General features: G+C 40.9%; 2 long non-coding RNA genes across 2 annotated transcripts; both read right to left on the bottom strand.

Annotated features, from left to right (window-relative positions):
• Window positions 1–1,996: 1,996 nt before the first annotated feature.
• Window positions 1,997–19,760, bottom strand: LOC115963092. The gene is made up of 8 exons (XR_004085695.1): window positions 19,212–19,760; window positions 6,659–7,830; window positions 5,500–5,703; window positions 4,641–4,969; window positions 3,645–3,833; window positions 2,758–2,901; window positions 2,323–2,560; window positions 1,997–2,177 (listed from the first exon to the last, which is right to left on the bottom strand). It is a non-coding gene; the product is annotated as an uncharacterized LOC115963092 (long non-coding RNA).
• Window positions 19,761–20,597: 837 nt separating this feature from the next.
• On the bottom strand, window positions 20,598–22,952 carry LOC115963093. The gene is made up of 3 exons (XR_004085696.1): window positions 22,859–22,952; window positions 22,290–22,391; window positions 20,598–21,499 (listed from the first exon to the last, which is right to left on the bottom strand). It is a non-coding gene; the product is annotated as an uncharacterized LOC115963093 (long non-coding RNA).
• Between the last annotated feature and the right edge of the window lie 882 nt (window positions 22,953–23,834).

Here is a 23,834-nt window from a genome sequence, read left to right as displayed (position 1 = left end):
TCATACACTATTTAAATTGTTTGAAAAACTAAGAAAATGTGTAGTAGATCTTACAACAATATAGCATAAAGGTAAAGAACCTTCCCACCCGCTCTCCCCAAATAAAATGAAAGGAAAGAAGACATGTATAGATGAAATATGTGTTTATACATCTGTCATCTTTTGATCCTAGATTATGGTAGGAAATGAAAATAATACCATTACCAAAGATGTAATATCAATTTTGTTATAACTCACAACACATTAAAAGTAAAAAATAAAGTGTCATATCAATTTTCTTGTCTTTTTTCCACCACATTAGGGTAAAAAAAGATGTGTTGTATCAAATTTGTTGGTATGACACAAAATAACTAATATTTATTTTAGTTCATTTATTCTCATATTCTCTTATTCTCAGATTTTTTTAATTTAATTTAATTTTTTTTTTATATAAAACTAACAAATACCAAAAGCAGTCTACAATCAAGAGTATTATTCACAAGAGAAATTAGTTTTTAACATTTCAAAACATGGATGGAATTCAATACTTTTTTGAGAAAACCGAACCAGGTGAGCATGTTTAGCTAGAAAATTAAAAAATAATACTAATAATTTTTTTTTTTTTTTTTTTTTTTTTGGGGTTAAAAGGAAACATAACATTATCAAACCATAATTACAGGAGTATTGGTAGAATGCCTTAGAGTGTACTGACCCTGTTCATCAGAATCCAAAATAGTACATAATTCATCAAAGTTAGGATTATCTAATATAACAAAAATAATACTAATAATTAAAGATAAAAAGAAAAGGACATAACAAAAGAGAATAAATAAAATTAAATAAAGATGACATAAGCAACAAATATGCTAAAGGCAAACATAGCCAATTCTACAGAATCATTTCATCATGAAATGAATGGCACCCGGCAAGATTGCCTTGAGATCCAAATAGTTCATTACAGGCCTAGTGCTAGGTCCAGCTATTGGTAGGGTTTGATCACTTGTCTTGCCTCATAAACCTGTTAACGTAATACAACCATCATCATCTGACCACTCTTACAAGCTAAACCAACTAAGATTGGCTATTATGAGATTGATAATAGTAACACTTACAAAATACTGTAACAAATCTATAATGGCAGCCAACTGACTTAGTAATTTAGTACTATCAATGCATTAAATATTGTCTTTTATAAAGGGAGAGATTCACATTTGTTGCATCGGTTTGGGCTTTTTTCAACTTATAGGCTGCAAAACATTTGATTGGTAACTATAAAAATCTTCTTCAAACAAAGGAAGGAAATCTCTATATACATAAATAAACTACTTATCAATACATGGAAGTCAAAAACAGCTCAGAAATTTGTAATACCAAAAAGAGAAATTACACCATAGTACATGGAAACCATAACATGGTCAGGACCTTGTTCAAATTACTTAACATTGAGATACATTTGACCAAGTGATTTCTTACCATTGGAACTTCAGTAGAATAATTAGTATTAGATCATGCATGTCTGATGGAGATCGTTTTTACATCAATACATAGAAGTCAAAAACTGATTGAAGCTCATTAACATATATCCATACACACTGCGGATCAAAATTGACACCAAAAAAAAAAAAAAAAAAATTTTGAGCATTGGCTGAGATCTGAGTGTGTGATTGTGACTCTTTAGTCGAATGCACATTGGTGGAAAATGGCATGGGCGATGTTGTGTTTCAACTGAACTCATAGCTATGTATATGGACAATTCCTCAGGTTGGAGCAAAGTCGCAGCATCCCCCATACCACACCCATATCACTAATAGTTCTCTTTGGACTCATTGCCTTGGATATCACTGGAGAAAGCACATCTTCCCTGGCCTCACTTTTATGCATTAGATAATACTTCACTGAAACAACCTTGTCTATATTTGCTCGCCATTATTATCTTTCTTTCCTCTTTCAATAGCAACAGAGGCAGAATAGGTTTGTGGAAAGCACTCTGAATTACTGACACCGACAAAAGCTGAAGCCAAATTTTCAGTTACAATTTCAGTGAAAGTCCTTTTAAGCTTGTAGGCATCTGTTTTTCTTTTTAATAGTAAGATTGATAGTGCTTTCCAAAATATGCTTCCCGAAATTCTTACTTATTGCTCTTGGATTATGTTTGGTGATTTCCTTGTACCCCTCAGGAGCCAGCTTTGATTCAAATGCTGAAAATTAAATAATAAGGGCATTAAGAATTAGGAACCATGTTGGAGTGTTTCCATTTTACCTCACAAAAGCAGTAAAAGAATAAAGAAAGAAAAAACATGGGAACAAATGTGTTGAGCGAAATAAGGGTGTAAAAAATATAACCTGGGGCTCCAAAGAATTCAGCATCTTCTTCACCTTCATCATCATCCAACCTGACATCCCAAGAAGGTGTGGTGCTAACATCCTAATTATGTTTCTTCACGCTGAGAGTATGTCTCAAATTCTTGGCCTTCTTCAATTTGGTGGGAACTCATTTCTTGTAATGATGAACATGTTCCTTCTTTTGGGTCATGATCCTTTCCAAATGTAGGAGATGAGGAGGTAGGCAACCACTTTGAACCTTCTAAAAAGTGTGTTCAAATCATGGAATTTTCATTCAAGATTAAATAAAGCCTTCTAAATAATATACCAAACTGAAAATGCTATATATGGTTTAAAAGTGATGGTCTCAGTATGTACTGGAAAACTCTCTACCACCAAGACCAAGATACAAATTTATGTAGGATGCTTAGACCACGATGGCATGGTTATAATTACCTTGGAGAAGCTTCAAAGAGGTGCTCAACTGCTCGTAGGACTTTTAGTATTGTCACCATTTCTTTGGATGCAGTCAAGTAAAGCCATTCTCAGAATGTATTTACGCCATCAAATATATGTTGGTTTTGTTGCTCCTTTTATCTCCTATAACAGAGGGAAATTTAAGAGAGATGAATGATGCTCAAGAATTGGCTAATAGGATTCTTGCGTGGTTCTAGAATACATGCATTTGTGCACATAAGCATATATATGAACTTTATAGCTGTTTCCTGGCTGCAATTAGCAGGCATATTGAGTCCTTAAATAAACATATGCAGCAGATGTGATAGCTAGATGGTGGACATACAAAATGCTAGTATTTCTTAATATTAGATAAGAGCCATTATTATTAGAAAACTGACAAGTCAAAACATTCTAGTGAAGACAATGCAATAGTAACAAGTAGACCAGAATTTCCTAGGTAAAATAAATCCAAACAATTTGAGGGAAATGCTTGAAACAAAAAATTGAAGGTTTACATATGCTATGCAACGGAATATGTTGCAGTACATAGAGATACATGTTTGACACAAAAATTGAAGGGAATCGCTTTAAAATCACTTTGAGAAGAGATATGAATTTAAGATTATTTTTAGCTTAGAATATAAATCATATATTTATCTGGATATTTGGAATAGGGCGAATCTAGGATCACATTGTGCTGAAGTGCATGACTAGTAATTGGGATATGAAGGATGACCAAAATCTATAAATAGTAAGCAAACAACAATTTAATAATAATAATAATATATGAAATTGAAAGTAGAAAAAAGAATCAAAGGAATCATATTAGGTTTTGATCGAAGAGAAAAATCAAATGAAATGAAGAAGAGAATGGGACAACTCACAAATTACAATGAAACAATTAGATTGGAAATTTGGAACCAATTCAAGCTTTCCATGGAAAGTGAGTGCGCCACCTGCTCTGCTGGTAGGTAGCAGCACTCTTGCTCCTGAACTTCTATTCTTAAAGAGATAAAAAGTTAACCCTAGCCCCAAACAATCATGAAGCATCCTTGACATTGGAAAAGTATTCGCTAATAAAAAAGAAATTACATGGTGGCAGTTACATCAAAAGAATTGTCAAGTGCTGCTAACTATGGCTTATAGAAATCATACTCATAAATTCAACATTTTTTCTCCTAAGATTCAAATACACCTAATAGTGGAGGCAATATTATCTTTTTAAACTCTGTACAAATAAAAAAAAAAAAAAAAATCATGGCATTGACAAAGTAAGGGTGGACATGGTACTATAAAAATGACTTTTAAAATTTGTACACATAAAGAGCCTTAATTTTTAGAAAAATTGACAAGTCAAAAAGTTATAGTGAAGTAAATGCAATAGTAACAAGTAGACCCAGAATTTATGTATAAAACTAACCAAAAACAGATAAAGGGAATTGATTGAGAAAAAAAAAAATTTTGAAGATCTACATTCACTATGCAGATAAATAAGTTTACTACATTGAATACAAGTTCAAAAAAAAATTTGAAGTGATATCACTATAAAATAAGTGAAAAATGCAAAACAAGTAGTTTTATTTTGAGAAAAGGAGATTTGAGAGAAAACCAATTTTAGATTATTTTGAGCAAAGAATAGGACTCAAAAGTTTATCTGGATATTTGAAACATGGTGAATCTTGGACCACTTTGTGCTGAAGTACATGACCAATAATTAGAAAATGAATTATAACAAATCTGTAAATAGTACATTAACAATAACTTCAGGAAACAATATACAAAACTGAAAGTAGAAAAAGAACCAAAAATAAAGGATTCATAATAGGTTTTGTTGGAAGAGAGAAATCAAAAGAGAAGAATATGAGAATGGGAGAACTCACAAATTTCAATGAAACAATCTCATTGGAACCAATTTAGAATTCCCTCCACTGTGATTCTTGGATTATGAAGAATCTTCTACCAACGGACCACTCTTGCTGCAGTATCCCTTTCAAAGCAAACAGTAAGGAACAAAACACCCAGCTTTGACAACTGCTCCAGAAATCTTCCATTTAGCTTTCCATAGAAAGGGAGCGCACCTCCTGCATTGCTGGTAAGTACTAGCAATTCATGTTCAAGAACTTCAGTTCTTAAAAAGATGAAAAGCTACTGCAGCACCTCTGCAGAGGCTCCAGCTAAGGACATATAGGTGTCAAAGCTGGCTGAACAGCTAAGATAACCAAAAGAAGATTAGGTTCCAAAAATGGGTGGCGTGTGAAGCATCCTTGACATTGGAAAAGAAAATTTTCTGGTGACTCTTACATTAGAAGAATTATAAAGCGCTACATTAATACAATGACATCAACACTTGAAACAACATATATATATATATATATATATATACTGGAATATCAAGATGAAATAGATGCTAATTAACAAGTTAGAAAATGTTGTAGGAAAAGTGAGAGGGAATATGGGTTAATTGGCATGAATAGTATACTTACTGGATTGAGTTAGTGCTTTATATATTAGAAGATTAGAGAAGATTTGAGTAAACTTACCAAATCTTATAAACTTCCATTAGCTTGTGGTTAGATTAAAACTTCTTAAGAAATAAACATAAACAAAAATATTGGGGGAAATTGAAGAAAGAAAGGATGAATTTGGGAGTAATTATTAAATAAATAAATAAATCACTCCTAGGTTTTTTTAAAGGAGAGGGTAACAGAAGAAAGGAGGATGAGGAAGGAGAAAACTTACTGGTCATCTTCAAACTGCTTTTTGTTTAAGACATTTAGTGATCAGCTATTTGATATATGGGCAATCCTGGACCACTTTGCACATTTTTCCTTTAATTTGGGGAAATGACGAATACGCAGCTCTTAATTGGCTTGGGAACGAATTCAAACTCTACAAATTAATTTTTCCTCTGGCAAAACACAATAGATATGCTGTCCCTATTGCCTGCACATTGAGGCTACATATTTAACTGATTGAATAATCTTCTAGTTCTTTGAATAATGAAGAATCCATGTGTTGTTAGTTTTGGTAGTTTTTTAACATCCCATGCTCCTAGCAATTAGTTTGTTATATACTTGTCAGCAATTAAAAGACTCAATACAAAGGACAATCACACCGTTCAGGATAAGGCATAATAACACCATACGCACAACTAGAACTGGGGATCACATAATTTCATTGACAGTTAACAGTAACACTGAACTTCACCCACCCAAACATGAAAAGAAAAATCAGCAAGATCTTGATCCACACAGATCAATAAAGTCTACTGTCAAGTTTTAGACAGCCCTAAGAAAAAGAACTGATCCATGAACTATTACAGTATGAAAATGTGAAGTTTTACCAGAAATGCCGAGAGAAAGAATGAGCTGTGGACATAAAACAAGCTCCACCAATGATGAATCCAATATTCCAAATTTCCCAATGTCCAGAAAATTTCAATTTTGAAAAAATTTCAGAAAGAAAATAGCATAGCAAACTGAAATTGAATAGAAGCAAGACAAATTGGTAACAGATTCAGCTATTTCAACCACTGGAATATGGTCAACCTAAATTGTACAAGCAAACAATACTTTTAGCAACTTTTTAAGTCTCGTGACGATTTGTAGGAACAAAAATTTGAATAGCACCTGTCAATTGGCATCAATCACAAAAATTTTAATTATACTCTGCTTTTAGGGACTTATTTCAAATGATTGGAAATAGTAATTTCATAAATTTAATATTTCAAGTATTTCCCAAGTAGTTGGTGATATTAATTTCTACTATTTATTTCAAGAATCATTAACCCAAATTGTAGCATTTCTAAATTTTCTTAGTCGTGTCCAATTAAGCATTCATACCAGGAATACTCTCACCCATTACGAATATAAGAGAATAGTAGTATGAGTATACTTACTAAGTATTGATTTGAACCAGTGGAATGTGGTTAATCTTGGACTGCTCATTGTTTAGTTTTGGGCAATCATAAATCACCAGCTTTTCCAATTTGGTGAGGCGTTGCATGGCTTGCTCGGTGGGCAGATACATCAGCTTCTCGCAATCCACAATATACGGCTTTTAAAGAGAGGAAAGATTGCCCAACCACTTTGGCAAAGCTACCATTTCATGAAATTTCTCCATCCACAGAATTTTAAGGGCAATGAAGTATTGAATTTGGTCCAGGACCAGGAGAGAGTGGACTGTAGCCTGATTAGACGACCACACAATTTGAGCTTTTGGAGGGACCGGTGGGAGTGTTGAATGGAAGTAGAACCCACACAATTCCCATTCTCCATATATTGAAGAAGAGAGATATAACACTGTAGCCCATTGGGTGGTTCATGAGTTGTACTAGGACCACCAAAAATGGCACAACTTTGTGTCACAACTCATCACGTGACGAGTTGTAATTGGTGAAGATGTGTCTGTGGGCCATGTGAGGACACCTTCACCAATTACAACTCGCCACGTGGCGAGTTGTGGCACAAAATTGTGCCATTTTCGGTAGTCTCAGCATTTTCCTTCTTCAATACCATACCTTATTATGGACGGGACACCTGGCAAAGACCTCAGATCAGGACAGTCCTTTACTACCAACTTCTGAAGGAAAACATAGGTATGCAGTGAGTCTGGCAAATGATAAGTTTGTGAATAGCACTCTGAATTTCTGTTACCCCAGCAAAAGCTGATGCCAACTTTTCAGTTGTAGTTTCAGTTAATGTCCTCGAAGATTTATAGGCATCTGTTTTTCTTTTTAACACTAAAAATGATAGTGATTGACAAAACATGCTTCCCGAAATTCTTATGTATTGCTCTTGGATTATGTCTGGTGGTTTTAAACCCCTCAGGCTCTATTTCCCAGACTTTAAAATCATTCACAGTGATAAGGGAATCCCCTTCCAGGACCACTTCTTAAATTCTCACATCCTTTGCAAAACTCAGCACTTTCTCAGGGCCAATTGCCTTGAATTCGTCGAATTCATACTCAAACTTTCCCCCATTCCAGCTTCCTTCTTGTACGTCTGCTTGCAATTATAATAAATTGTTCCTCCAGCTGGAAACAATAGACATTGTCTCAATTGCATTTTCCTACACATGATAACCATATAATTATGTGACGAAGCAAGGAAAAAAGAGAAAAAAGTTAGTATTGGGAAAATAGAATAGAGGAATGATGAAATATGAGTTGTAAGGGTGGATTTTGGGGCCCAGGCCCAGTGAGCAGGTGATTCTGGCCCAAAAGACCCTCAACAATGAATTTGTAGAGAGTGGGTCGAAGAACTAGGTCAAGACAGAGTGCACGTAATCGTCAGTAAGCCATGCAACCATTTAAACGTGGGAACGTTTTATTAGACCTCCTGGGATAACAGTTCATGGAACAACAACTTAGGCTTTTCTTACAGAACTTCTCTCTTTTTCTCTCTCTTTTCCTTACTTTTTGCTCTCTCGCTTCCGATCCCCTGATCATGGGGGTTTTCTTCTTTTATATATCATCCTTCGAATGATATTGGCCATACACTTGTTGATCATCTGGGCCTCTACTTGAGTGCCTGTCCCATAGGACATCATCCGCCTTTTCTGTGAGTTGCACTGGCCAAGATAATACTGTTCTCCTGTCCTCTCCACATTAATGCGGCTGGAAAAGTAACTTCCTTGCATTTAATAAGGCAGTTGTGGTTGCCCCCCTGTGCGTCCAGCATTTTCCTTCGATTTGGGACGATTTCCCACTATGTGAAGGGTGTGCGTTGGGTTCCTATTTGATGCGTCCGAGGAGACATTCCTCCTCGGACACCTCTTAAACAGGTCCGACCCGGCCCAACAGGATTGGGCTGGAAGTCCTCTGGCCATGTCCTCACCTTTTGTCATGGTTGGGCCCCGCATGGGTGCCAAGGTCCACTGTTGACTGATGAACTTTACCCCCACAATAGCCCCTCAAAATTCCGACTCTTTCTTCTTGATCCGAGGAGAAAATGTGGGATTTTGATACCCACTGAATGGTTTGCTGGGGATCCCTGCTTTGCACGTACGGAGGCGTGCCCTTACGTGCCTCATTAATGCTGTAAGCATTTATTGACCCTGGGGGAAGTATCTGCAGCCTTTAGAGTTTTACGCTCTCTCAATCCAACAGTTGGAGACCGGATCAACGGTGGACAACATTTCATTTGCTCTAGGCGAGAGTGTGTCTGTCCAACTTCCTCTGAGTATATAAGGTTTTTGGAAGGCGTTCCTTCCTCGCTTTTGACGAACATTCCAGTATTCAGAACACCTTAGAGCCTTCTCCTTCAGCGCGTTCTTACCTTCGCCGCCGTTCTCTCGAAAATTCCGTCGAGCGTCTTACCCGTAAGTGCACGCTTCTCCTTCGTTACTCTTCATTAGACAGACTGCCTTCACGTTGTTTAGGATTAGAGGGGATGGGTAGGCTTGAAAAAATGGTAAACACTCCGGCCGGTATGGCGGGCTTCAGGGCGAAGTATCGTATTCCACCGGAGGTAGGTTTAGAGTATTGCCACCAGGAGGAAATTTTGTTCAAGAGAAGAACGGGGGAAGTCGCAATTCCAATGATAGCCTTCGTGGAAGGAGGAATGACGATTCCAATGGGGAGAATAACTAGGGACTACCTACGTTGTCATAGGTTAGCCCCGCACCAGTGCACCGCAAACCTGTTCCGGATCCTGGGGTGCGCCGACGTCTTAAACGACCAGATGAACCTCGGCCTTTCATGGCACGACGTGGTTCATCTTTATGAATGCCATAAGTTCGGCGACTCATATTACCTAAAGTCCAGGACTGACGAAGTGAGGTTGATATCCTGTCTTCCCAAGTCCAGCAAAGGCTTGAAGGACGACCATCTGATCGTCTCCGGACTATGGCATGACGGCCTTCACTGTCCGACTAGGGTAGGAGAGCCAGGTGGGGTGTCATAGAATTAGATTCCGTGGGGAGGACCTTAGTTTCGAGCTCTCCCCCCTTCTTGTTTTTATTTCTTTCTTTTCCTTTTTAAACTTGTTGGTTTGGTTGCATGCCTCCTCGGACTAACACAAACCCTTTAACGGCCTTTGCAGACAAGGAGCGAACATCCCCTCGGCTGAGCTTGGTCAACGTCCCGGCTCTAAATTTCCTCCTGCGATCTGAGGTTTTCGTGAGTGAGGACGGACAATTACGGTCGGCTCCTCTGATTTTGGACTACGTTCCTCTCACTTGATCCTTGGTGGACCCCGGCCAAGCTATAAGGGCTGGCAGTCCTCTATTGGCACGTATTGACGTATCCATATCGGGGTTCCTTGCATCAACAGACTTACCTCCTGTTCAGCTGCTTCCCCAACGTGCCTTTCCCCCAGTGGTTATCCCGAAAGAGGAGGCTGGTTCTTCGCATTCATCCTTGGAAGAACAAATAGACCAGTTCCATTTTCCCGAGGAAGGAGAGGTGTCGGCCAGGGTAGTAGAGCTCTCAGACTCCGACGCCGATCTAGACCGTGCTTCAGCGGCTCCTGATACTGGTCTAGTCATCGCACAAGTTGACACCAGCGAAGAAGTTGAAGAAGAAGGAATGGACTTGAAGCCGAGACCTGGCCTCAGGGGCCTTCTATCCAATAGGAGCAAGGGGCAGTCCTCTAAGGATGCCTCGAAGGAACAAGCTGCCACTAAGGCTCCCGCTCCTCCTCTCCCTCCCCCCTCGTTGGACGCGGCGCTGCAGCCCATGCCTAACTTAAGGCGAAAAAGGCAGGTAGAAGAAATGGAGGAGGGAGAGATTGGCCGCGAGAAGGCCAGGCCTCAGAAGAAGGGCAAGGAAACGAAAGAGCCCCGAGACAAGAGGACTAGGTCCACTGACACTCGAGACGAGGCAGCCACTCGTAGGGAACAACGAACCTGGTCACCTCGGATCGAATTGGACGGCGCCCCGATCCCTTGGGATGCAACCCTATGGGAGTCCCAACGAGAGCAGGCATCATACTTGGCTGAGGCCCTGCAGCAACCTCTTCTCTTGCCTCGTGATATGGAGGGGCTTAGAAAGACTCGCCAGCCAGAACTTTTCATGTCACTGAAGAGGGACATGGCCATGGTAAGTGGAGTCTTCTATCTCGTCCTATATTGCGCATCCTATTATCGTCATGTTTTAATAGGGTTTTTATTTACTTCCGAGCGCAGGTCACTCAACAGATTTTTGTTGCGGAGGAATGGGCCAAGAAGGCTCGTGAGGACTTGCATAGGGAGGCTCAGTCCCGTTATGCCGCCGAGAAGGCTGCTGGTGATCTCAAATAGGATTTTGAGCGCCAGGATAAAGAAATAAAGGAGGTGAAGAAGGCTCATGCGAGCGCAGAGGCCGGCATTAAGAATGCCAAAAAGCAAGCCGATGAACTGCGTATAAAGCTCCGCCAATCTGAGGAGAAACTTACGGCGGAGCAGCAGGCGGTCTCCACGTTCAAGGCTGAGCTCGCAAGGACTAAGGAGGAGGCCCGCTTGGCTAGGGAAGCTGCTGAGAAAGCTGTGGCGGCCTCCTATGAGCGTGGAGTTCGCGACACTGAGACTAGGCTGGCTGAGGAGGTAACCATTGTTTGCAGGGAATACATCACCACGTCTTGGGGTGTAGCCCTGGATCGGGCAGCAGTCCCGGCGGACTCTGATCTCAGGAAGGCTGAGAACATCTTCTTCCCAGAGGATGAACGCGAGATTCCTGACCAGGATGCCTCCAAAGAGCCTCTTCCAATAGACTCCCTTATTCTCGAAGTTGGGGGCGATGAGCAGGCCGCACAGGACAAGCCACCTGAGGACAGCCTTTCCATCAACGAGATCGTAGCACAGGCCAAGGAGGTTGCCCCGGGGACCCAAGCAGCTGATGCTCAGCCCACTCCTGCTCAAGGCTCTTAGGAGACTAGCGTAGGATTTATTTGTCTCTTTTGTATTTTGTTTTGTTTTGCCTCGTCAGTGTTTGTAAGCCGAACTGCTTTTTGATTTTAATGACAAAGGTTATTTTCTTTCAATTGTTAGTCTATTTCTTCACTAATTGTTGATAATCGAGCGTAAGTGAATGAATACGTGAATAGAACGACAGTTAATTATTAGGCGCACCGGCTACGAACCTTATTTTTTCAAGTCCCTGGTCCGAAGAGCCAGATAGGATTTGGGCCTTATTTAACACTTAGGGAGAACTGCACCGCGGTTAATTTCCCCCAAGTCTGTGGTCCGAGGAGCCAGGCAGGACTTGGGTTCTATTTAACACTCAGTTGAAATCGCTTCGTGGTTAATTTCCACCAAGTCTGTGGTCCGAGGAGCCAGGCAGGACTTGGGTTCTGTTTAACACTTAGTTGAAATTGCTTGGTGGTTAATTTCCCCCAAGTCTGTGGTCCGAGAAGTCAGGCAGGACTTGGGTTCTATTTAACACTTAGTTGAAATTGCTTCGTGGTTAATTTCCCCCAAGTTTGTGGTCCGAGAAGTCAGGCAGGACTTGGGTTCTGTTTAACACTTAGTTGAAATTGCTTCGTGGTTAATTTCCCCCAAGTCTGTGGTCCGAGGAGCCAGGCAGGACTTGGGTTCTGTTTAACACTTAGTTGAAATTGCTTCGTGGTTAATTTCCCCCAAGTTTGTGGTCCGAGGAGTTAGGCAGGACTTGGGTTCTGTTTAACACTCATTGAAAATCGCTGCGAGGTTAATTTTTCCCAAGTCTGTGGTCCGAGGAGCCAAGCAGGACTTGGGTTCTGTTTAACACTTAGTTGAAATTGCTTCGTAGTTAATTTCCCCCAAGTCTGTGGTCCGAGGAGCCAGGCAGGACTTGGGTTCTGTTTAACACTTAGTTGAAATTGCTTCGTGGTTAATTTCCCCCAAGTCTATGGTCCGAGGAGCCAGGTAGGACTTGGGTTCTGTTTAACACTTAGATCAAGTAGCTGCACAGCAATACGGCACCAAAGCTTACATCTTTCATTAATAACAGTACCTTTTCAGGTTGTTTACATTCCAAGGTCGTGGAACTACACGTTCAAGTCTTCTAAAAAGTAGGCTCCTACGCCAGCTACGGAAGTGATACGGTACGGTCCCTCCCAGTTTGGTCCGAGCTTTCCCCATGCGGGGTTCCTCGCAGTGCCCAAGACTTTCCTCGGTACTAGATCTCCAGGCGCCAATGGCCTGGACTTCACCTTGGCGTCGTAACCTTGCTTGAGCTTCTGCTGATAGTTAGCTAGGTGGACCATCGCGCCTTCCCTTCTTTCGTCGATGAGGTCTAAGCTCTTTTCTAGAAGTTTGTCGTTGGCAGCGGGACAAAAGGTGGTGGTCCTCTGGGTTGGGAAATTCACCTCCAGTGGAATGACAGCCTCGGCCCCATAGGTCATTGAAAAAGGGGTTTCCCCTGTGGACCTACGAGGCGTGGTGCGGTATGTCCATAAGACATGGGCTAACTCTTCTACCCATCTTCCTTTTGCGTCATCTAGTCTCTTTTTCAGGCCGTTCATTATGATCTTGTTGACAGCTTCTGCTTGGCCATTACTCTGGGGTAAGCTGGCGTGGAATACCGGTTAACAATTCCCAGCTCGCTGCAGTACCTTCTGAAGGCTTTGCTATCAAACTGGAGCCCGTTGTCCGACACCAGGGTGTGCGGGGTGCTAAACCTGGTGACTATATTCTTCCAGAGAAACTTCTTGACATCGACGTCCCTAATGTTTGCCAGCGCCTCAGCCTCTACCCATTTGGTGAAGTAGTCGGTGCCGACGAGAAGAAATTTTCTATTCCCTGTTGCCTTGGGGAATGGACCAAGTATATCTGGCCCCATTGTGCAAATGGCCAGGGACTGGACATTGGGTTTAGCTCTCCACCAGGCTGGTGTATGCTCGGAGCGAATCTCTGGCATTGGTCGCACTTCTTCACATAATCCAGGGCTTCCTTATGCATGCTCGGCCACCAATAACCCAGCGTTAAGGCTCTGTGAGACAAAGACCTACCCCCCGTGTGACTTCCGCAAATTCCTTCATGTAACTCCTCCAGGATGAGTTCTGCAGCCTCCGGGTGCACACATAGCAAATACGGCCCTGAAAACGAGTGTCTGTAAAGCTTGGAGTCCTCCGATAACCAGAATCGAGTAGCCTTTCTCCTGATTTTGCTAGCCTCAACCTTATCGTCTGGCAAGGTGTCATGCTTTAAGTACAGAACGATAGGGTCCATCCAGCTCGGTCCTACCCTGATGTTATGTATTCCAATCCCATTTGCCTTTTCTGTTGATGGACGGAGGACCTCTTCTACCAGAATGACTCGGGGTAGGGGTTGAGCCGAGGAAGTAGCCAACGTCGCGAGAGAATCAGCATGAGTATTCCCACTTCTAGGTACGTGCGTCAGGCGGAAGTGATGAAATTGGGTCTGCAGGTGCTTAACCCGAACTAGATACTCTTGCATTCTTTCGTCCTTTGCTTCCATGTCCCCATTTATCTGCCCCACAATAAGTCTTGAATCCGAGAACATGTCTACGGATTTTCCCCCCAACCTCCGGATCATTCCCATTCCTTCCAATAGCGCCTCATATTCGGCTTCGTTATTCGTGGCTGCAAACCCAAGTCTTAATGACTTCTCTATGGTTATCCCTTCAGGTGAGAGCAGGACAAGTCCTAACCCTGAGCCCCTTTGGTTCGCTGCGCCATCGACGTGCGCTTTCCACCAGGTGTTTTCATGCTGGGAGACCGTGCTGATCATCTTCTCATCAGCCCCTAGAGGTCCCGCCACGTTTTGTTCCTCTAGCGTGGGCTCCGCAAACTCTGCTATTAGGTCGGCAAGGACCTGGCCCTTTACCGCAGTACGAGGCATGTACCTAATATCGAAAGCGCCCAAGATCGTTCCCCACTTTGCAATTCTGCTTGTGTAATCGGCGCTGCGTAGGATAGACTTTATGGGGAGTTGTGTCAGCACCACCACAGTGTGCGCTTGAAAGTAGTGTGGAAGCTTTCGCGTGGCCTGCACGACAGCCAAGATAGCCTTCTCGAGGGGAAGATAACGTGTTTTTGCCTCCTGCAGTGATTTACTAACGTAATAGACTGGTCGCTGTGTGTCGTTGTCTTCTCGGATTAGCACCAAGCTCACCGCATGCGAGGCTACCGCAATGTAGGCAAACAAAACCTCGTCGGCATTTGGACTGGACATAATTGGTGGTCGGGCGAGGTACTCCTTTAATTGTTGGAAAGCTACAACGCAGTCTTCATTCCACTCAAATCCTTTCCACTTGTGTAATAGGAGAAAGAATGGCTTGCATCTATCTGCTGAGCGCGAGATGAAACGGTTTAAAGCTGCTATCATACCAGTAAGTTTCTGAACTTCTTTAGGGTTCCGAGGAGGCTGCAAGTTATGGATGGCTCTTATTTGGTCGGGGTTAGCCTCAATGCCTCTGTGAGTCACCATATAGCCCAAGAATTTTCCGGATCCCACTCCAAATGAACATTTGGTTGCGTTCAGCCGTAGTTTATACTTTCTTAGTATTTGAAAAACGTTGCCAAGGTCGTCAATATGGTTGGGAGCCAACTTACTTTTAACCACCATGTCGTCTATGTACACTTCAATGTTTTTACCCATCTGCTGTTCAAACATCTTGGTCATCATCCTTTGATAGGTTGACTCGGCATTTTTTAGGCCGAAGGGCATCACTTTATAATGATAATTCCCAACTGGGATGACAAAAGCAGTCTTCTCCTGGTCTTCGGCGGCCAAGGGTATCTGGTGGTAGCCCTGAAAAGCGTTTAGAAAGCTCATTCTAGGATGTCCGACAGTTGACTCTACCAACCGATCTATCCGGGGCATAGGGAAGGGATCCTTTGGGCATGCCTTGTTCAGGTCGGTGAAGTCTATACAGACCCGCCATTTCCCGCTCTTCTTCTTTACCACCACCGTGTTGGCTAGCCACTCGGGATAGAAGACCTCCTTGATAACCCCTGCTTCCTTCAATCTTGTAACCTCTTCTATCACGGCGTCGGTATGTTCTTTCGACGGTCGTCGAGGAGCTTGCCTCTTAGGTGTCACGGCCGGGTTCACATTAAGGCGGTGGCAGATGAAATCTGGGTCTACCCCGGGGGCCTCATAGGGGTCCCAAGCAAACACGTCTAAATTCTGTCGGAGGAAGGCAGTCAGCGCTGACTTCTCTTGGGGCGGCAATTCCGAGCCAATTTGAAAAAACCTCTCAGGGTCAGATCCGACAAGTACTTTCTCCAACTCCTCACAGTTCACCTCCATGGCTGGTCCTCCATTGCCCGCAGCTGGGACCGTAGTCATTAATTGCTATAAGCCGCTCTCGGCCGGCGGGGAAGTTATGCGATCCTGTTGCCGCAAGATTGCCGACACCATGCATTGCCTAGCAAGTCCCTGGTTCCCTATTATCTCTTTGATCTGACCTCCTGACGGATATTTCACCTTTTGGTGCAAGGTTGACGACACAGCCCCTAGAGTATGAAGCCATGGCCGGGCCACGATGGCTGTGTAAGGGGAGTAGGCATCTACGACAATAAAGTTCACTTCTACCACCTCTGAGTCTGTTTGCACAGGCAACCTAATCATGCCTCTCGGGATGACGACCTTTCCTTCAAAGCTAACCAGGGGGGAATCGTAGGGCAACAGGTCTTCCTGCTTCAAGTTCAATCCCTTATACAAATCAGGGTACATTATCTCCACCGCGCTGCCTTGATCAACTAACACCCTTTTGACGTCATAACCTCCTATCCTGAGCGTCACGACCAAGGCGTCATCGTGGGGTTGAATTGTTCCTTGTTTGTCTTCCTCCGTGAACCTGATTAATGGCGTGGCGCTCATTCTAGCCCTCTTGGGTTCCCTGTCATCTAGCTTAGTCGGGAAACTGCTCACTGACATTACCCTGAATGGGACAGAGCCCGTCCTCCTAGGAGCGGCGAGAATGACATTAATTGTGCCAATGGGTGGCCTCAATGCACTTTGTCTGGTTTCATTGTTTGATGGTTCTTGCCATCCTTCAGAGCGATGCAGCAGATGTCTCAACTTCCCTTCTCGGACGAGCCGGTCTAAATAGTTCTTCAGGTTCTTGCAATCATCAGTAGTGTGACCGGGCTCCTGATGGTATGCGCAATACAGGTTCTGATTACGCTTCAAAGGGTCACCAGACATCTTGTTCGGCCACTGAAAGAAAGGCTCATACTTCACCTTCTCCAGGATTTTGTGAAGAGGTTCTCGGAACACAGCATGGACTGCCTGAGCCCCAGTAGTTCCGGACTGCTCTACATAGTCCCTTCTCGGCCTGTTACTGTTGTTAAATCGTTCCGACCTGAAGTCCCTCCTCTCCTGAGGGACGACCTTCGCTTTACCCTTCCCCATCTGCTGGTCCTCCTCGACCCTTTTGTACTTGTCAATTCGGTCCATGAGCTGGCGCACACTGGTGACTAGCTTTCTAGTGAGGGACTTTCGTAAGCCATGCTCGGTCGGCAAGCCCCTTTTGAACGTACTGATGGCGACGTCATCGTATTTCCCTTCGATTTCGATCTCGTTATACATTTCCCAGTATCTATCCGAGTAGGCCTTCAGCGTCTCTCCTTCCCGCATGGACAAGGATAGGAGGGAATCGAGGGGCCGAGGGACTCTAGTACTGGTGATGAAACGGGAACCGAAAGCCTGCGTCAGCTGTTTAAAGGAATCTATGGAATTCGGCTGGAGGGAATCGAACCATCTCATCGCCATGGGTCCCAAGCTAGATGGGAATATCCTACACATTAACGCCTCATCCCTGGTGTGGACGGCCATCCTCTGATTAAATTGGCTCACATGCTCCACTGGGTCGGACCGACCATTGTATATAGCGAACGTTGGTTGATGAAACCGCCGAGGAAGCGCTGCCCTCTCTATCCTACGGGTAAACGGTGACTGGGAGATGCGATCCAGGGCCTTACTCATGGCATCGTTGGCCAGGCCTTGGTAAGATGGGTTCTTGTGGCTGCGTTTACGAGGTCTCTCTTCCTCGTAGGAAAAGGTCTCGCTCGGGGGGGTTCTTGATCTTCGCCGATATTCATTATCCTCGTCACTGCTAGAGCCCGAGGAGGGTAAAGGATGTTTCCGTTGTGCTCGGCGTAGCTTTTTCTTCAAGTCATCAATCTCTTTTCGTAAAGCCTTTCGATCGTTTTTCTCATGGGATGTATGATCCTTCCCCTTTGAACGGCTTTTACTCGTATAAGAGGTGTTCACGCTTCCCTCTCGTTGGTTATCTTAGTCGTTCCCTCGTTCGACATTTAAAAAATTGTCCTGCCGTTGAGAATCTGCATGTCCGGTTTGGCGCGGGTCTGATCCTTCCATTTCTTACTGTTGACTTGTCGAGACACAAATTCTTCCCACAGACGGCGCCAATTGTAAGGGCGGATTTTGGGGCCCAGGCCCAGTGAGCAGGCGATTCTGGCCCAAAAGACCCTCAACAATGAATTTGTAGAGAGTGGGTCGAAGAACTAGGTCAAGACAGAGTGCACGTAATCGTCAGTAAGCCATGCAACCATTTAAACGTGGGAACGTTTTATTAGACCTCCTGGGATAACAGTTCATGGAACAACAACTTAGGCTTTTCTTACAGAACTTCTCTCTTTTTCTCTCTCTTTTCCTTACTTTTTGCTCTCTCGCTTCCGATCCCCTGATCATGGGGGTTTTCTTCTCTTATATAGCATCCTTCGAATGATATTGGCCATACACTTGTTGATCATCTAGGCCTCTACTTGAGTGCCTGTCCCATAGGACATCATCCGCCTTTTCTGTGAGTTGCACTGGCCAAGATAATACTGTTCTCCTGTCCTCTCCACATTAATGCGGCTGGAAAAGTAGTTTCCTTACATTTAATGCGGCAGTTGTGGTTACCCCCCTGTGCGTCCAGCATTTTCCTTCGATTTGGGACGATTTCCCACTATGTGAAGGGTGTGCGTTGGGTTCCTATTTGATGCGTCCGAGGAGACATTCCTCCTCGGACGCCTCTTAAACAGGCCCGGCCCGGCCCAACAGGATTGGGCTGGAAGTCCTCTGGCCATGTCCTCACCTCTTGTCATGGTTGGGTCCCGCATGGGTGCCAAGGCCCACTGTTGACTGATGAACTTTACCCCCACATGAGTATATTATAAGTACGATATTCTGTTTTAAAAGCATGCTCAAAAAAATCTTGAGAAGATCCAAATAGAGACCTCAATGTCCAAAGCTCCTTTCATCTGTGATTAATGACACCAAAGACAGTGAGAGGTCATTGCGGGGCATGGTTGGTCATTAACTGTCTAGTGTTGCCCAAAAAAAATATTATCCAAGCACTTCAAAGGCAAGTTGCTCACTAATCTGCTCTGTTAAAAGAAACAAAGATAGTGGAGCATGTGTCGCATCTAGCCTTTTCTAAATCATTATGGAAGTCATCAGAATGTATGAACACTGTGGTGGCTTAAACCACTTATCCAGTACTGATCATAAACTAATAGAACTTTTCACTTTCTAAGGTACAAAAGCAAATTGTACAATTTTTTTTGAATAATCACCTTTAAGCAGCAGACTGGGATCTATCCTCTGAACAATTGCATGATCTAGTGCAATCAGAATGGTCACCTGTTGGGTATGAAAATAGAGTAAAGCTTACAAGAAGAAAACACCACAATTAATGGAAAACTGTTGTGTCCCAAGGCCACATGGCAGATAATTATGCAGCAGAAGATGAAGTTTGAATTTGAATAAATATGCAGCATCAGATGAGGATAAATAAGCAGTAGTAGATTAGATTGATATTGTTTCAAAATATATTTGATAGGAATTAGTTCCGATTTGTTTGGATAGTTATCTCATTATGAGTATTATATATGTACTGTGAAGGAAGGAACGGAACTCAAGCAAAGAATTAATCCCAAAAATCCTTTCTCCTCCTCAAGTTCAAGAGGTTAGTCACCTTGAATTGACTAAGTTATCTTTCAATTATCTCGGCTCATATCAAAAACCTTAATAGAATATTGTATTTTTAAATGTCCTAATAGAGATAGGATTTTTAGTGAAACGTTTACGTTGACAACCAACAAGTAAAAAGACCTAACTATAGATGTCTACCGCATGGTCCAGTAAGCTGTTGAAGTCACTGGATGGAAACAACTATTCCGTAAGCACAATAAAATCCATGGCCTCACCTATTGCGTTGCTGGTAGTGTTGTCATGTATAATATACGGATCAAAACATGTACAATATGGTTCAAGTTGACTGACAACCAGATATTTCTGAGGGGAGAGAGAGGAAACTCAAGACAATAAAATCAACATGGTTTTAGTGCAATTTCAAGCAATCTAATTACAAGTAATATGGCATATCTAAAGTCATAACTTGATCTCAGAAAAAAAAATGCAATCAGTGTTTAATTCAATTTGAGTTGAATCTCAAGATTATGGGGTACAGTAAATAGGAATTCAAGTTCATGCACAATTCTAAGGACAAAATAAATAATTATGTCATCTATTGTTTCTCAACATCAAAAACTAACTTAAAATTAATTCACAATATTAACAAACTATAATGGACTTTGAAATTCCAGGTTCACTTAATGATAATCTTAAACGCCACAGTCAAACATTTGACATTTCTTCCCATAAGTTACAAATACACCTAAGGGTGAACGTGATACAAAAAAAAGAAAAAAAAAAAAAAAAGACTTTTGAAATATGTACAAAGAAAGAGCGCAAATTATTAGAAAACTGACAAGTCAAAAACTTATTCTAAAGACAATGCAACAGTACCAAGTAGACCAGAATTTTTTAAATACAAAACTAAACAAAACAACATTAGGTGAATTGATTGAAACAAAAATTTGAATGTCTTAAAATGCTATGCAGAAAAATATGATGCACCACATGGAAATATAAGTTTCAAACAAAAATGAAGGGATATCTCTATGAAATAATTGGATATTTGGAAATAGCTAGTTTATTCAGAAGTGAAATGTTAGAGAAAAAAGAAAAGAAAAAAAGGACGTGTGAGAGAAAACACCAATTTATTATGATGTTACAATTGGAATAAAAAATTTATCTGGATATATGAAACAGGGGCATTCTTGGACCACTCTGTGCTGAAGTAAATGACCACTAATTGGGAAATGAAGGATAACCAACATCTGTAAATTGTACATGCCCAACAAATTTAGCAAATAGTACGAGGAATTGAAAATAGAAAAAAGAGGAGGAACGAAGGAACATTGATAGGTTTTGTTGGAAGAGAAAAATCTAAAGAGAAGTAGATGAGAGAAATGAGTGAACTCACAAATTTTGATGACACAATTGTATTGTAATCAATTTAGAATTCCCTCTATAGTGATTCTTGGACCATCTCAAATATTTTACCAATGGGCCACTCCCACTACTTCCATACCCATTTCAAAGCAAACAGTAAGAAACAAAACATCTATCGGTACGGAACACAATCATTCACATCGCTAGAAGTTAAAATATATCCTTTTTCCACAATCACTCTGGCAAACTTCCATTCAGCTTTACACAGAAAGAGATCTCACTTCTTGATTTGTTGGTAGGTAGTAGCAGTTCTTGTAAGTAACTTCAGTGTTTGAAGAGATGAAAAGTTACCCCAACACCTCTGGAAAGACTCCAACATCGTCACAAATTTGATGCCTCCAACAAAGGACATATAGGTGCCAAAGTTGGCCCAACAACTTAGATCACCAAAGGAAGGTTGGGCTCCAAAACGGCGGTATGTGAGGTATCCTTGAGACTTGAAAAGAATTCTCTGATACATCAGAAATTACTTTTCGCTCTTATATGTCAAATTGTCAGGTGGTACCTGTGGGTTACAAATATTGATATAACTAGTCGCTAATCCGTGTAATGCATGAAAAAACTTTACATAAATGTATAATGTATCATGTATAAGATTTAAAACTGAAATTATTAAAGCATAATGAAAATATTTGATCACACATTAGAGAAATATAAGAGAAAAATGTGTCTACCGTCAAAAGACTAATCCAAGGCTATATAGTTGACAAATTCAGTTATAGCAAAAAATGATCCCAAAAATTCAAATGTTAAAACTTTCAAAAAGCCAAAAAAATTAAAGAATCTGAATACTCCAAGCCTAAAAATTATTGAAACAAAACAAAATATATAAACGTCTATGTGATTACACAACAAAGAAATATAGAGAAATATGAGTTACTTTCAGAAGAATAATTTGTGGATATAGTTGTTAAAATCTGTTAGACAATTTCAGATTTTGCAAAAAAAAAAAAAGTGAGAAATCTAAACAAAAGAATATATGACTTCACAATAGAGAAATATAACAAAAAGATTGGTTACCCTTGGTGAAAATAGCTATAGCAATAGTGGAGCCACCGGAGAAAACCTTACAACACTACAATATTTAGAAATTAGATGTACATAGAGAAACAGTTAACCCTATACTAAAAAAAAAAAAATCAGAAATTTATTTTAGGGGCGAATGAAAAAAAAAAAAAAAAAATCTAACAAAAATATTTGCCAAGTAGGAAAAAATTATAACCAAAAAAACAAAAATCGACAATATATAGAAGCATATATTACAAATAAGGAATTTGTAAGTAAGGCTATAATACCTCTGCCACTATGTGCTTCCCAAAATGCAAAATATCTTATTTTTGGTCAAAGCTTCATGCTACAGTGTATAAACATGTTACCTAGACGTACAAACATGAAACCTGAACAACACAAATATGGAAGGAAGGCGATGGTTACAGCTTTTGAGTGAGAGAGAGACAACGGGGTTTAGATGTTGTTTTCACTTTTTAATAGGATTAGTAGTGTTTCAGTAGGATAGGTAACAAAGTTGCAAAAATATAAACAGTTTAAATAATGTATAGATTTTATGTGTTTTTTTTTTTTTACTGATTTTTTGTTTTTTTATTTAAATAATGCTTATGTGGAAAATTGTGAGAGGTCAGAGGCTTCAGTTTTATATATATATATATAGATGACATCAACACTTGAAAATTACATCTATCAAAATATCAAGATGGTAAAGATAATAAGTAACAGGTTCAAAGGTGTTGTAGGAAAACTGGAAAAGTGAGAGGGAAGAGAAGATAAATACCATGAATGACATACTTATTGCATTGAATTAATAATTCATATATTAGATGAGGGGAGAAGATCTAAGTAAACTTACTAACTCTTATAAACTTCCTCTAGCTTGGGAGTATATTAAAAATCCATAATGTAATTAATTTTTCTCCAGCTGAACACAATAGAAACACTGTCCCTAGTATCTGCACATTAAGAAAACATATTGAACTCATTAAATAGAAAATAACCAAAAACAAAAACAAAGGGATTTAGGGAAACTGAGGAGAGAAAAAAAATGGGAGCCATTACGAAAATGTTCCTAGGTTGATATAAATTATAAAGTAAGCTATAAGAGAAGAGGAGAGGATGAGCTAGGAGAAAACTTACTGATCATTTGTCTTAACAATGTATATGATCTTCAAATTGCTCGTTTAATGCATTCATTGATGCAGAAATTTGGTTATGGCAAATCTTGGACCACTCTGCACTGCGCCCCTTTGCACATCTTTCCTTTAATTAGGGGCAATGACAAATATGTTCTTCTAATAAGGTGAGGAATTGCATGGCTCATGTGCAGTGGGAAGATACATTTAGACCTTGCAATTGTGAAGATTCTATACATTCAGGAAAAGCTTCCATTCCATCAAATTCCTCTGATTCAGAAACTAGAAGTGGCTAGCTCTTACTCCTTAAGAATTGCCAAGTGTGACTTGTGGATTAGAAATTTTGATATATTGTCCAATGATGCAATGACATCAACACTTAAAACTACATGTATAAGAATATCAAGATAGAAAAGATACAATGATGTCAAAATTAATTACAAACTCACCCTTTTTTTTAATTCTTTTTGATAAGTAATATTACAAGCTCACCTTATAATTGTGCAAGTCTTGGAATTTGTTATTAGTATGGGAAAAAAAGAAGAAATTTTTTTGAGCCTTACTTTATTTTCATCAATATCATATTCTTTATTTCCCCTGTCTTGGGATTGGTAAAGAAGAGCAAGTAATGGTGGTTATTGATAAAGGGGTGCATTAAGGCTGACAAATTAATGCCCAAATAATAACATAATTAAG

This window comes from Quercus lobata, chromosome 10 (genome assembly GCF_001633185.2).
Source record: "Quercus lobata isolate SW786 chromosome 10, ValleyOak3.0 Primary Assembly, whole genome shotgun sequence".
Classification (NCBI taxonomy): domain Eukaryota; kingdom Viridiplantae; phylum Streptophyta; class Magnoliopsida; order Fagales; family Fagaceae; genus Quercus; species Quercus lobata.
The sequence above is the reverse complement of the archived record's forward strand: the minus strand, read 5'-3'. Positions and strand labels throughout refer to the sequence as shown.